Here is a 13,225-nt window from a genome sequence, read left to right on the forward strand (position 1 = left end):
GTGTGGCATGAGAAGCATTTCTAGGCTAGTTGTGTGCAGTGTGGTGTTGCAAATGGATGCACAATATTATGTGCAGCAGTGCGACTGTGGATTGCATGGTGGTGTGTGAGAGTGCGAGAGGCATCTCCGAGCTGGTCATATGTGCTGCTTGTGTAAGTGTGTGTGTACAGTGTAAATAGACATTACATGCAGATGTGATGTCCAATCGGATGGTGTGTGCGTTAGAGTGCGAGAGGCACCTCTGAGCTGGTCACACATTCTGCTTGTAAGTGTGTGTGTACAGTGTAAATGGACATTACATGCAGACGTGCTGTCCAATTGGATGGGGCATGCTGCTGGTAGATGTGCAGTGGGCTTCTGCTAAGGTGAATGGATCTGGTTAGCCATATTTTTTACACAGTACAAACAAGACACTTAATGCAAGCTGGCTTTGATGGCTTGCACTTGTTTTTCATTAGACCAAACTTAACCAACATGAACAAAAAGGTCTACACAGTGGGAACATGAAGTGATTACAGTTGTCCAAACGGCCCCTGTGTGCTTTTAAGAGTTCCGAAAAACGTAACATTTATGGGCAAGCAAGAGTGAACTTGTTGGAACAGTGGAGAAAGCAACTGCTGAATTCCTTGAGGCACTACTACAAGGTGCTGCTGCTGATTATGACAGCAAATGTGCTGATTCTGAGGCATCACCAATAATACACAATAGCAGTTTACTGTATTGTCTGCACAAGTCCTCTGAAGTATTTTAAGCAAGTTGGGAAAGTGTTTTGTCCTGACAACTGAATTATGTCACACTGAGTGTGCACATTACAGTTATCAATAAGCAATTGCAGGCTGTGTATTACCTTCTTCCTATAAGACTAGTTTGTATTGACTTTTGCAGGTGCACACAACAAAACTGTGCAGCTTTGTTGCTCCTTTAATTTCGCCTTAACAGAGAGTCCACTGTACGTGTACGTAATGTGGATGTATTGCAGACTTCTGGCTGTCACTGCGCAGTCTGTGAGTGTTTTCCTTGGGCAATACGCCTACTGTTTGAATATAAAGGTACCAGGGCGGAAGTATTTCAAGCAAAGGAAATGTGATGAGATGGTTGGAAACTTGAAATGCACTTTGCTTGCTTTGCATTCAAACTAAAATTAGCACCAAAAGATTGCACGAGGCATTTTCTTGCAGCATGTGTGCTTGTGCAAAATTTCTCAGTCAATCCACAATCATGATGCTGTACTCTGCAATGATCTTACAGGTGCACATTTCATCATTGGCTGCCCTGGACCACCTCAGCAGATTGTCATCATGCTACAAGAACACCAATGTCTTAATGCTAGTAACCATAATAAACATATTGTCTACTGATACTGATTGCCTACTTTTATTGCTGTCTACTGTACAAGAAAGCTATGCTAAACAATCTGGTAACAACCAGTGGGATTGTGCTTCTTAGCTGCACTGCGAATATCCACAAACCTCAATTAAGTAACAATAACACTCAGTGAGCTCACTTCACAAGAAACCACACTTTGCATTGAACGAAGATGGCATCACTGCACATACTAAGTGCCATTTAGTTTCAGAGGCCTGCAATTTTGCAAAATCTTAAAATGGTAGATGTAAAAAAAATTTTTAAGGCTACTTAAAACATCAGTGCATTTCAGTGAGAAATATTGAAAAAAAAAAAATGTTGAAAAGAAGAAATGCTGAAAAATTCCCATAGCTATGAGACAAGAACACTTTCTGTGGTAAGGGGTAGAAACCAGGTTTGTTTTACAGACCATGACACAATGCGTTGAATGTTCTAGAGGCCAGTCATTGGCGCAATAATTCTTTTCTTTAAAATTCCAAACCCATTTACTTTTGCCAATACATACCTCAACATCTGCACACAAATGCCCAGGCATGTGTTAGTACAGACTCTTTGCAGAAGGAAAGAAATGGCTGGAACTGTAAGTTAAACTAAAGCAATAAGGTATTAAGATGAGTAATAGCTTGTCCCCTTTCAAATGACACGCATTTTCACCTGTACCATGCAAAGCTTTGCATTAGGACAAATTAAACAATGTACGTTACTGTGATGAATACCACAACGGAGCAAGGTGAGTAGCTTCAAATACGCTGCACCTTTGCACTTCGAAATATTTAGATGCAACAATATGCAGCATATTCCAGAAAACATTCGGCAAGTCTTTGAAGAAAAATGGAGCTATCAGTGTGGAAACACAAACTTGAAATTGCTAGCAGCAATATGCAGAAGGCATTAGTATGCATTTCTCTAATGAGTAGATAGTAGTTTTTTAAAGAAATCTGCAATGGAGTAATTTATAACACTTTCACACAGCCTTTCATTTGAATGTTTTCAAGAAAGCCCAGAATTTGCAAATTCAAAAACATACCACATGCCTGACTTGCAATTGCAGTGGTGTCGATGTGTCATTTATTATGGTGTGACTGTCAAGTAAGTGACATTCCAGATTTAAAAAGCCGTCAGCGGAATTTTTAAAGGAAAGCTTTCTTTGGCCCTTCCACCCAGTTTTTGGCTTCCGATTGCACCTGTCTTGCCGATTATACAACTTGGGCCACTAGTTATGTCCCACAGAGTATGTGCCAGATGCTGCCTGCTGTCTTAGACAATTGCCGTCGCGGGTAGAGTGCAGACCAGTACCGGACATAATGCAAACCGAGGTGGCTCGGGATGCCAAATGATTTAAGATATAGTAAGATCTTGATGAGAGCTAGTTGGTTCATACTTAGAACTGAGGTGAAACAGCGCGAAAAAGACGAGGACACAAGGAAACAAATACCACAGACAAGCGCTGTGTCCGTGGTATTTGTTTCCTTGTGTCCTCGTCTTTTTCGCGCTGTTTCACCTCAGATTTAAGCAAGCGCAGACATGAACTCCAACACAAATGCACTTTCGACCTGCCCTCCCGCATTAATATGAATCAAGTAGCTTGTTGCTTTCAAGCAAGTGTAGGAGATGACGATTTCCCATTTTCTCAAAGACTTTGCACAGACAGGTAATAAGCCCAACAGGCCTGTAGCTAGTAGCCAAATGGATGAATCCTTTCATTTCTTTCCTCGAGAACAAGAACTACAGTGGCTTCCTTCATGCAGAACCTTAAATGCCAGACTGTTTGTCATAAATGAAAAAAAAAAAAAAACTGTGTTTCAGGCCGATGTGTTTTAATATCTCATAAATGTTATTCAATCAGGTGTAAAGTGCAGACTTATCACAAAAATTTGAGGCCTTATAAATACAGCAACGATAATGGCTCATCAAGGGCATACTCAAGTTTTCATTCAGCTATTTCATATAAATATCTCAATAATGTGCGGCTCTAAACAAATGTTAAAAATCTGTGCCAGGTGCATTCGCCAGAGTGTTCACTTGGTTATTGGCCAAGGACAAAGCATCGGTTTGCTTCCATTTTAGCCTTCCAAGCTGACCAAATCACCACTTTTTGTCTCTGAGATCGGTTCATTTTACTCAATGAGATGCACGACAGTCTGCCAAATCTCTGGCACATAGGCAAAGAAAGCTTCAGCTTACAATTGTGCGCAACAGAGGTAGTTACATCAGTTTCTTCGAGATCTGAGTTGAGAATGTTTGCACGACTCAGCAACACTATGATGGCAACAATATGCACAGCCTTGCAGTAGACATGGTGTCAAGACTGGGTCACTGGGTGCTTCGAACTCTCAAACGGCTTACAATGGCATACTTTCATATGGTGGACAGCAACTCACTCAGGGCCTGACCCTACTGATGACAGTGCAAAAATTGCAGTTACACGGATCCATTGTAGTGAATATAAGTCCATACTGTGGCATTCTGTTACTGCTCTAAACACAGCACATGGTGATGTAGACATGGGCATGCATGCTTTCCACAATTGTCTGTAAAAGGACAGCATACAAAACCAAGCCATGGACAGAGGAGACAGACACACAAGCGCTAACATTCAACACATTTATTTGAAGCATGACGGAACATATTTGAACACGTATTCAAACTAAATGTGCATGTCACACAGCTATGACTTCCATAAATGATCTAAAATTGACCCAAGGAAATGCAGTTTCTTTTCCTAATAATCCTACAGATGGCAAGCTTACGCATAATTTTTTATTAAATTCTAGGGATTTACGTGCCAAAATTAAAATTTGATTATGCGGCACACTGTAGTGGCAAACTCCGGGTTAGTTTTGACCACCTGGGGTTATTTAACATGCACCCAATGCATGGCACGCAGGCGTTTTTGCATTTCACCCAATTGGAATGCAGGCGCCACAGCTGGAATTCGATACTGCACCTTTGAGCTTAGTAGTGAAACGTCATCAGCAGCGAGTGTCGTCTTGTGTGTCTTCTCTGTGTCCGTGTCAGTGCGCTGCTTCACCAGCAAGGTATGATGGTCATAGGTGCTCGTGCAATGTATGCCCAGCCTGTCAATCATCATGGCCACAATAATTAACTAGCTTTTTTTTCCTTTGATCTTATGCCAGCTTCTTCAAATGGTGGATGATATCCGCACATTCTGTAAGAGTAGGAAAAAGGCTGTCCTTCTGCTACGAGATGAAACATCCAAGAATAAAGAAAATTTAGTAAGGCTGACCATTGCGGCCAATGTGAGTGACAGGTTGGGCACACAATGCTTAAGCTCGCCATCTGTAGGATTATTAGGAAAAGAACTCCAGTTTCTTCGAGCCAATTTTTGAAGTTATGACTGTGTGACACGCGCACTTGCTTTGAATTCATGCTATATATGTTGTGTCGTGCTTCAAATAAACATTTGTTGAATGTTAGCACTTGTGTGTCTTGCCGCTTCCATCCGTGTCTTGGTTTCGTGTTACTTATCCACAGTTGTGCACCAAGCTGAAATTGCTCTCGTCAATATTATCATCTGCTGGTGGGAGAAGTTTGTGTGCGACAAAGCCAGAGATGTGCATCTGTACAACATCCCTCGGGCTCTGGGATGCCGCATGGTGCACAAGATGCTGTTAAAAAAATTGCTTTTTTGCTCTGCACGCTGGCATGTAACGTAATATTTTGTACTTCTATAATATTGAGTGCTAACTACTATTAGTACAAATGCATGGTATTAGAAACTTTTTGTGATGATGTCACTACAGTGTTTATTGTAATTAATGTTTAAGGTAATACTGTCTTATATTTTTGTAAGGTAAATGCACTTCCTAGCAGAATTTTATATATTTCAAAATTTTTTAACTGAACTTATTAAAGCACAGGAGATGCAGGAGCTGCCACTGTGTGGGTTCATCTGGGATCGCTGATGTGAGTAGTCAAACCTATGGGTCTTTTGATTCACAGCTGTATCTCTAAATCATTTCACCATGAAACATGCGTAGTGATATTTCTTGATGACCAAACCTGCACAGCTTCTACAGTGTTACATGCTAAATATGAAATGGAGTATAGTGGGTATTGTGGTAGCTGATAATGGGCGTCTTGCGCTGGATGGATGGATGGATGTTATGAGCGTCCCCTTTGGAACGGGGCGGTGGCTTGCGCCACCAAGCTTTTGCTACTATGCTGCCTAATATCCTACCTCGGTTAACCAACGAAGAAAAAAAAAACACTATGAACTACCACGTCCAAATTTTCTGATCCCCTATTGCGAACTGTGCTTTTGTACGTCTCCGTCTTTTGTCGTTTCCCTACTTTTCTTCCACCAATCTTCCAATCGCCTCTTACTGATGTCTATTGCGGACCTGTTTGCTTTACCACTGCTCCCGCTGAACCCAAGGGCTTCAAGGAGGCCAGTGGTGCCTAAATCGACCGCTGGGTACACGTCTTCACATTCTAATAAAATATGCTCCGTCGTTTCCCTAGCTTTACCGCAGCAAGCACATGCTTCTTCTTTCTTCTTATATCTCGCTTTATAGGTGAGTGTTCTAAGGCATCCCGATCTCGCTTCGAAAAGTAATGAGCTTCCCTTTGAGTTATCATAAATGGTTTCTTTCCTAATTTTGTTTTTTCCTCTTAAGTAGTTACTCATGGCAGGTTTCTTTTCCATTGCCACCACCAATGAGATTAATTCAGCCTCTTTGACTTTCCGCTTGACCTTCTTTGTTGCTGTGTTGCCCACCCCACAGGCCGCATACTTGCTGGTAAGCTTCCTAGTTTTTTTCCTCCACTGTGAATCAATGTTTTGCCTGTACAGATACCTGAACACTCTCCCAGCCCATTTACTTTTCTCCATATTCCTCAGCCGTTCTTCATACTCAATTTTACTGCGAGCTTCCCTCACTTCAAAACTAGTCCAGCCCATATCCCCTTGCACAGCTTCATTTGTAGTCTTCCTGTGAGCGCCCAATGCGAGGCGACCCATTGACCTTTGGTTCCCGTCGAGTCCTGATTGTATCCCTGATTTAAAGCAAACAACCACGTTTCCAAAAGTAAGTCCTGGAACCATTACCCCTTTCCACAAACCTCGGAGGACCTCGTACCTATTGTATCCCCATAGCGCTCTGTGCTTCATTATGGCTGCATTTCTCTTCCCCTTGACTGTTATGGTTTTTTCCTGTGTTTCCATATATCCGTTGCCTTCGTTTATCCATATACCAAGGTATTTATATTCTGTTACCCGAGGTATTTCTTGACCCTGTATCTCCACTGTCTGTTCACTGTTTTCATTGAATACAATAACACCTGATTTTCTAACACTAAATTTCAAACCTAAATTATTGCCTTCCTGTCCACAGATATTAGCCAGACGTTGCAAATCACTTTGCTTGTTTGCGAGCAACAAAATGTCGTCCGCATAAAATAAACCTGGGAGTTGCTGCTCTATTACTGTACCTGCCTGTTTGTATGAGAGATTAAACCCGATATTACTTCCTTCTAGCACCCTCTCCATCCTCACCATGTACATCATAAACAGCAGCGGGGATAAAGGGCACCCCTGCCTCAGTCCCTTGTTGATACGAACTTTCTCCGCGCTCCTCATCCCTTCCCATTCAACGCAAACAGTATTTTCTAGGTAAATCTCTCTCAAAAGCTGTAGACAATCGTTACCTAAGCCTTCCCCTTCCAGAATATCCCACAAAATGTTGCGGTCTACGTTGTCGTAGGCTCCTGTAATGTCCAAAAAGGCCACATACAACAGTCTGCTTTCTGCTTTTGATATTTCAATACACTGAGTAAGAACAAACAAGTTATCATCCAAACGCCTACCTATTCTAAAGCCATTCTGAAGCTCTCCCAAAATGCCATTATTTTCTGCCCATGCTTGAAGCTTTAATTTGATTGCCTGCATTGTTAGCCTGTATATTACCGATGTAATGGTCAACGGTCTATACGAGTGAATTCTGTATTTCTTCCCCTTACCTTTATAAATTAAATTCATTCTACTTTGTCGCCAACTGTCTGGTATTCGTCTATCTTTTAAAGTTTTTTCCACTGCTTTCACCAGAGCTTCCTTACTTTTTGGTCCCAGTTCATTTATCAGCCTAAGGGGAACCTCGTCTAGCCCTGTGGCTGTGCGCTTAGGAAATTTCTCTTCCGCTTTCTTCCAGTCTAAATTTGTCAGCACCAGCTCCTTTTCCACTTGGGTCTCTTTCATGCTCTTTTTTTCTCCAAATACAACCTCGTCCTTGCCTTGGAAAGATTCGGCTGTTACTTTTTGGATGTAATTTATTGCCGCCTCTCCTTCCAGTCTGTTTTCATCTTCGTCTAGGATATGTTGTTGTATTGTTGTTGACTTCCTGCCTAATAATTTTATGCGATTCCAAAATATTCTAGGTGCGGCCTTCTTTTTCTCACGTATTTCTGACACCCAACGTTCACTTTCACCTTTTAATTTTGCTTGCACCAGTATTTGAACCATAGACTTTTTCGCCCGGTATATTTCCCATTTACTGGTTACTTCATCCTGTGGCAACTGCGCCTTCTTTGCCTGCCTGTGTTCTCGAGATGCTTTCTGTCGTTCGGCGATCGCATCTCGTATCTCCTCGTTCCACCAGCTTTTCGGTTTCTTCTTTCCTTTCCAACGAACATGTTGTTTCTCTTTCCGTATTTCTGTCGTTTTTACACTTAGAAGCTCACCATATTCCCACTCCTTACTTGGCCACTTGCCAAGTTCTTCCTCAACTCTAGTGACTATATTTGCTATTCGTTCAGCGTTCAAATTTGGACTGGCCATTATGCTTTCCTTGCTCTCTTTCCCAACTACATATCCCATTTTCAAAATGATGCGTTTATGGTCACTCCCTATGCTGCTAAACCCTTCCTCATCGATGACCATTTCTCTCAACTTATCATGAATTCCTTCTGTCATCAGACAGTAATCAATGGTCGATTGCCGGTTTCCCACTTCCCACGTGATCTGTCCTTCAGACTTAGGCCCTGTATTCACGATCACGAGGTTATGTTGCTCGCAAAGGTCTAGCATTGACTTCCCGTTATTGTCGGTATAGCCATCTAAATCCTGTATGTGGGCATTCATGTCACCTAATAGGACAATCTCAGCACCATTCCCGAAACCCTTAATATCAGCGCTTATGCATTCCACTAACTCTTTATTCTTCTCTGTGCAATTTTTTCCGGTCCACAAATACGTAACTCCCAGCAAAGTTTCTTTCCCACTCATTGTACCTGATAACCAAAGATGCTCTTGACATTGTGAATTTACTCTTTTCCATTTGGCTCCCTGATGGATGAGCATTCCGACTCCCCCTCCCTTTCTTTCCGACTTAGTTCTGTTGCACCCTTCCCATACATAATTCTCAATAACTGGCGGCTCTTCTGAGTCTCTAAGGTGCGTTTCTGTAACCGCATACACCCCTATTTGTTCTCTATGTAACTGCTCCTCAATCTCTGCCCACTTTTCCTTTCTTCTGCCGCCCTGCATGTTTATGAGCTTGAGGTATAGTAGCGGCGCCTGGTGGCGGTGCGGCAAACGACATTTGGTTCGTACCAGCTTGGGTCGTATTGAGCCCTGTGGCGAAGCACGTTTCTAGGCCGAGTTTTGCGTCGATTCGCACTTTTATGCGTTGCATATTGCAATCACTCAGTTCAGCCCTTGGGCGCGGCCGGGCAGCCACCATTGACCTTTAGCGCAACCACGTGACGTGACGTCACGACAGCCGGAGGAAAAGCTGGGCCCCAACTCGCAACGCAACGCAACGCGCGCAATATGCAACACGACCTACTGAACTCCAGACCTGCACAGATCTCCCTCCTCCAGCACGCCTGGTCTAGTTCGCCCCTTTTGCCGCTAGGGAAAGAACATACGAGCAGAGTGGCGCTAGTTCGCTGTCGTCTGCTTTTGCGATCTGTTCAGCGCTTGTCTTGCCATTTCGGCAGGCACAAAGCGCTTGTATTGGCGGTAAATGAATAAATTCACAAATATACAAAAGAAGACATATTTGCGAATGCTTTGCGTTTGAATAGTGAAACTAGAAGAGGAGGAGCGGTGCAAGAAATGTAAACAACGAGCATAGGTAGCCGCTGCAATGCTAGATCGACGGCATAAACTTCCCTTTCCTAGCCTCCTTAAGAGACTGGAAAAATTGATTTAAAAAATTCATAGGATAATCTAGCATTTTTTAGTTGATTACAGACAGCCTAATGTCGTAGATGACATTAGGATTTACTGCTGTGCGCCGCAGTGAAAGGCAGATGATCTGGTAAAAGTATAGTAAAAGTATTCACGAGTAAGTCCTCCGCCCGATATGTGCAATAGGCTGATCGATTCTGTTTCAAGGGAAGTTGAGCATATCTTTTTTATAATATCGTTGGCTGTCTAGCTCAGCAGAAAGCTTGCAAAAAATTAAGCGATCCCAGTGCTTTAAAACGTGCTCACTGCAGGCCTTAAAAATCGTGTCACGGAACTCTATTCTAACTGTAAAGCTAGCTTTTCTGCGTGGTACGGCGGCAGCATAACGGTGGTGCTTAAGATACGTACGCAGTGAAGCTGTGTACGTAATTCACTTTTTGAACTCGCGACGCATTCACAGACAACTTTTAAGAGTTAAAATGAGTGGTAATCGTTCTGTCGTCGAACATTACGGTGGCTTCAAGTTTCTAAAAAGCGCAGACGCGAATTTTACAACGTGTACAATGAAACTGATTTGTACGTTGCGAACTCTATACACAATGTGATTTATAATAATCTGCTTGAAAAAGGCAATGGAGCGCGCGGCTATTTAACGCTATTTTAGAGAGCAGCGGACTACACGCTCCGACATTTTTTAGGTTCGGGCAGTCAACTTTTGGAGCCAAGTGACCGATCAAAGCCTTGTGACATCACTGTCACTGTGTTAGCAAAAATCATCAACTAGACAAGCAGTTCGTCACAACACAACAGCTGCCGTAGTAATTACAACACCGCACAGCCGCCCACCGCGTAGCAGACGGATGGATGGATGGATGGATGTTATGAGCGTCCCCTTTGGAACGGGGCGGTGGCTTGCGCCACCAAGCTCTTACTACTATGCTGCCTAATATCCTACCTATGTTCACCAATGAAAAAAAAAAAAAAAAAAAAAAAAAAAAAAAAAAAAGCCCACTATGAACTACCACGTCCAAATTTTCTGATACCCTATTGCGAACTGTGCTTTTGTACGTCTCCGTCTTTTGTCGTTTCCCTACTTTTCTTCCACCAATCCTCCAATCGCCTCTTACTGATGTCTATTGCGGACCTGTTTGCTTTACCACTGCTCCCGCTGAACCCAAGGGCTTCAAGGAGGCCAGTGGTGCCTAAATCGACCGCTGGATAGACGTCCTCACATTCTAATAAAATATGTTCCGTCGTTTCCCTAGCTTTACCGCAGCAAGCACATGTTTCTTCTTCATTCTTATATCTCGCTTTATAGGTGCGTGTTCTAAGGCATCCCGATCTCGCTTCGAAAAGTAATGAGCTTCCCTTTGAGTTATCATAAATGGTTTCTCTCCTAATTTCGTTTTTTCCCCTTAAGTAGTTACTCATGGCAGGTTTCTTTTCCATTGCCGCCACCCATGAGATTAATTCAGCCTCTCTGACTTTCCGCTTGACCTTCTTTGTTGCTGTGTTGCCCACCCCACAGGCCGCATACTTGCTGGTAAGCTTCCTAGTTCTTTTCCTCCACTGTGAATCAATGTTTTGCCTGTACAGATACCTGAACACTCTCCCAGCCCATTTACTTTCCTCCATATTCCTCAGCCGTTCTTCGTATTCAATTTTACTGCGGGCTTCCCTCACTTCAAAACTAGTCCAGCCCATATCCCCTTGCACAGCTTCATTTGTAGTCTTCCCGTGAGCGCCCAATGCGAGGCGACCCACTGACCTTTGGTTCCCGTCGAGTCCTGATTGTACCCCTGATTTAAAGCAAACAACCGCATTTCCAAAAGTAAGTCCTGGAACCATTACCCCTTTCCACATACCCCGGAGGACCTCGTACCTATTGTATCCCCATAGCGCTCTGTGCTTCATTATGGCTGCATTTCTCTTCCCCTTGACTGTTATGGTTTTTTCCTGTGTTTCCATATATCCGTTGCCTTCGTTTATCCATATACCAAGGTATTTATATTCTGTTACCCGAGGTATTTCTTGGCCCTGTATCTCCACTGTCTGTTCACTGTTTTCATTGAATACAATAACACCTGATTTTCTAACACTAAATTTCAAACCTAACTTGTTGCCTTCCTGTCCACAGATATTAGCCAGACGTTGCAAATCACTTTGCTTGTTTGCGAGCAACACAATGTCGTCCGCATAAAATAAACCTGGGAGTTGCTGCTCTATTACTGTACCTGCCTGTTTGTATGAGAGATTAAACCCGATATTACTTCCTTCTAGCACCCTCTCCATCCTCACCATGTACATCATAAACAGCAGCGGGGATAAAGGGCACCCCTGCCTCAGTCCCTTGTTGATATGAACTTTGATACGAACAGGTTATAAAAGCGCCACCTACGGCCGTCGGTTGAACGAAAGCGGGTGCAAGCTGCTCCCATAGAAGCCGGATATCTGTGCAGGTCTGGAGTTCCAGTAGGTTTTGATATGCAACGCATTCTTGGCTTAACCAAGCTAAGCCTGGCCAATTTTTCTGCCCTGTTGCGAGTACGAAAAGGCTCGTCACTTCTCACAGACCACGTCGACCACGCTGCGAGCTGGTCGCAGCCGAAAACGGACTCTCCGTGTGCCGTGGGACGTAATGCTGAAGCAGAAGGAATCGGCGACGCCGATCCGGAGGGACCTAGCTCAGCAGCGAAAAAGCGTCACCGTCGATACTGATGCGTCGTGGGCTCCCATGAACAAAAAGGCCTGAATCCAAACATCCGATTCTATCGTTTCCCTTCAAGGCCTCACGAAGCGGAGCGTCGGGCGCGCTGTATTTGCGTCTGCTTGGCAAGACAGCAACCAGTACATGCAAACTTTAAAAGACAAAAAACATCACTTCAAAGAAAAAAAAAACAAAGAAAGAAAATAAGAAAACATCATGCCCATACTTTAAATTAGAAGTTTAGGAGAAGCAGGGCACAATTTTCACACACCCAAAAAGTTTTAAATGCACAACTTAAATATTTTGGCTACTAAAGCTGGACTTGTTTTAAGTTCAATTTTTTGTGATGCGCTATCCCTATCAATTGACAGTAGTGCAGATGCCCGTATACTGATATCAAATGAGCTCGCAGCTCAAAAAATTCCGTTAAAGAATCCCACAAGCTCTGAAGAAAATGCTACGGACATCTTTGATAAGCTTTTCAACTACATAACAAAAACGGGGGTCTTATAAACCATCAGATGATTTCTCAAGGGTCTGTGCACCACCAGCTAGACTGTGCTTCACCACCGATTCACAATCGTCGTAAGGAAAGAACAGGACTGACCAAAACAGTTGGCTCGATTGTTCGCGGGACAGTTCAACTATTAAACACGCTTTTGAATACTATTTATTAACCAACCAGTTCTAAAAGAACTGTTACAAATGATCGTACCGCGAGGTCGAAAGCGCAGAACGCAGCATTCAGATTACTCACGTTTACAGGGAGACGAGAGTCAGACACACAATTTTCGCTGCGGCGTATGCACTTTAGGCGTTTAACCGCTTGCAGAAAAGAATAAATCAAAGTCGATCTGCTATTTACTGCGTAGCGTGAGCTCGAGACATCTCGGATCATATTTGAATGAATGTAAACAACCGCCATGTTTTTTTTTGTTTTTTTCTTCATCGATGCAGGTGATATATACTGGTTCCTCCGTGTATACTGGCTAGTGCACCAT

The sequence above is a fragment of the Dermacentor andersoni genome, chromosome 6, assembly GCF_023375885.2.
Source record: "Dermacentor andersoni chromosome 6, qqDerAnde1_hic_scaffold, whole genome shotgun sequence".
NCBI lineage: Eukaryota > Metazoa > Arthropoda > Arachnida > Ixodida > Ixodidae > Dermacentor > Dermacentor andersoni.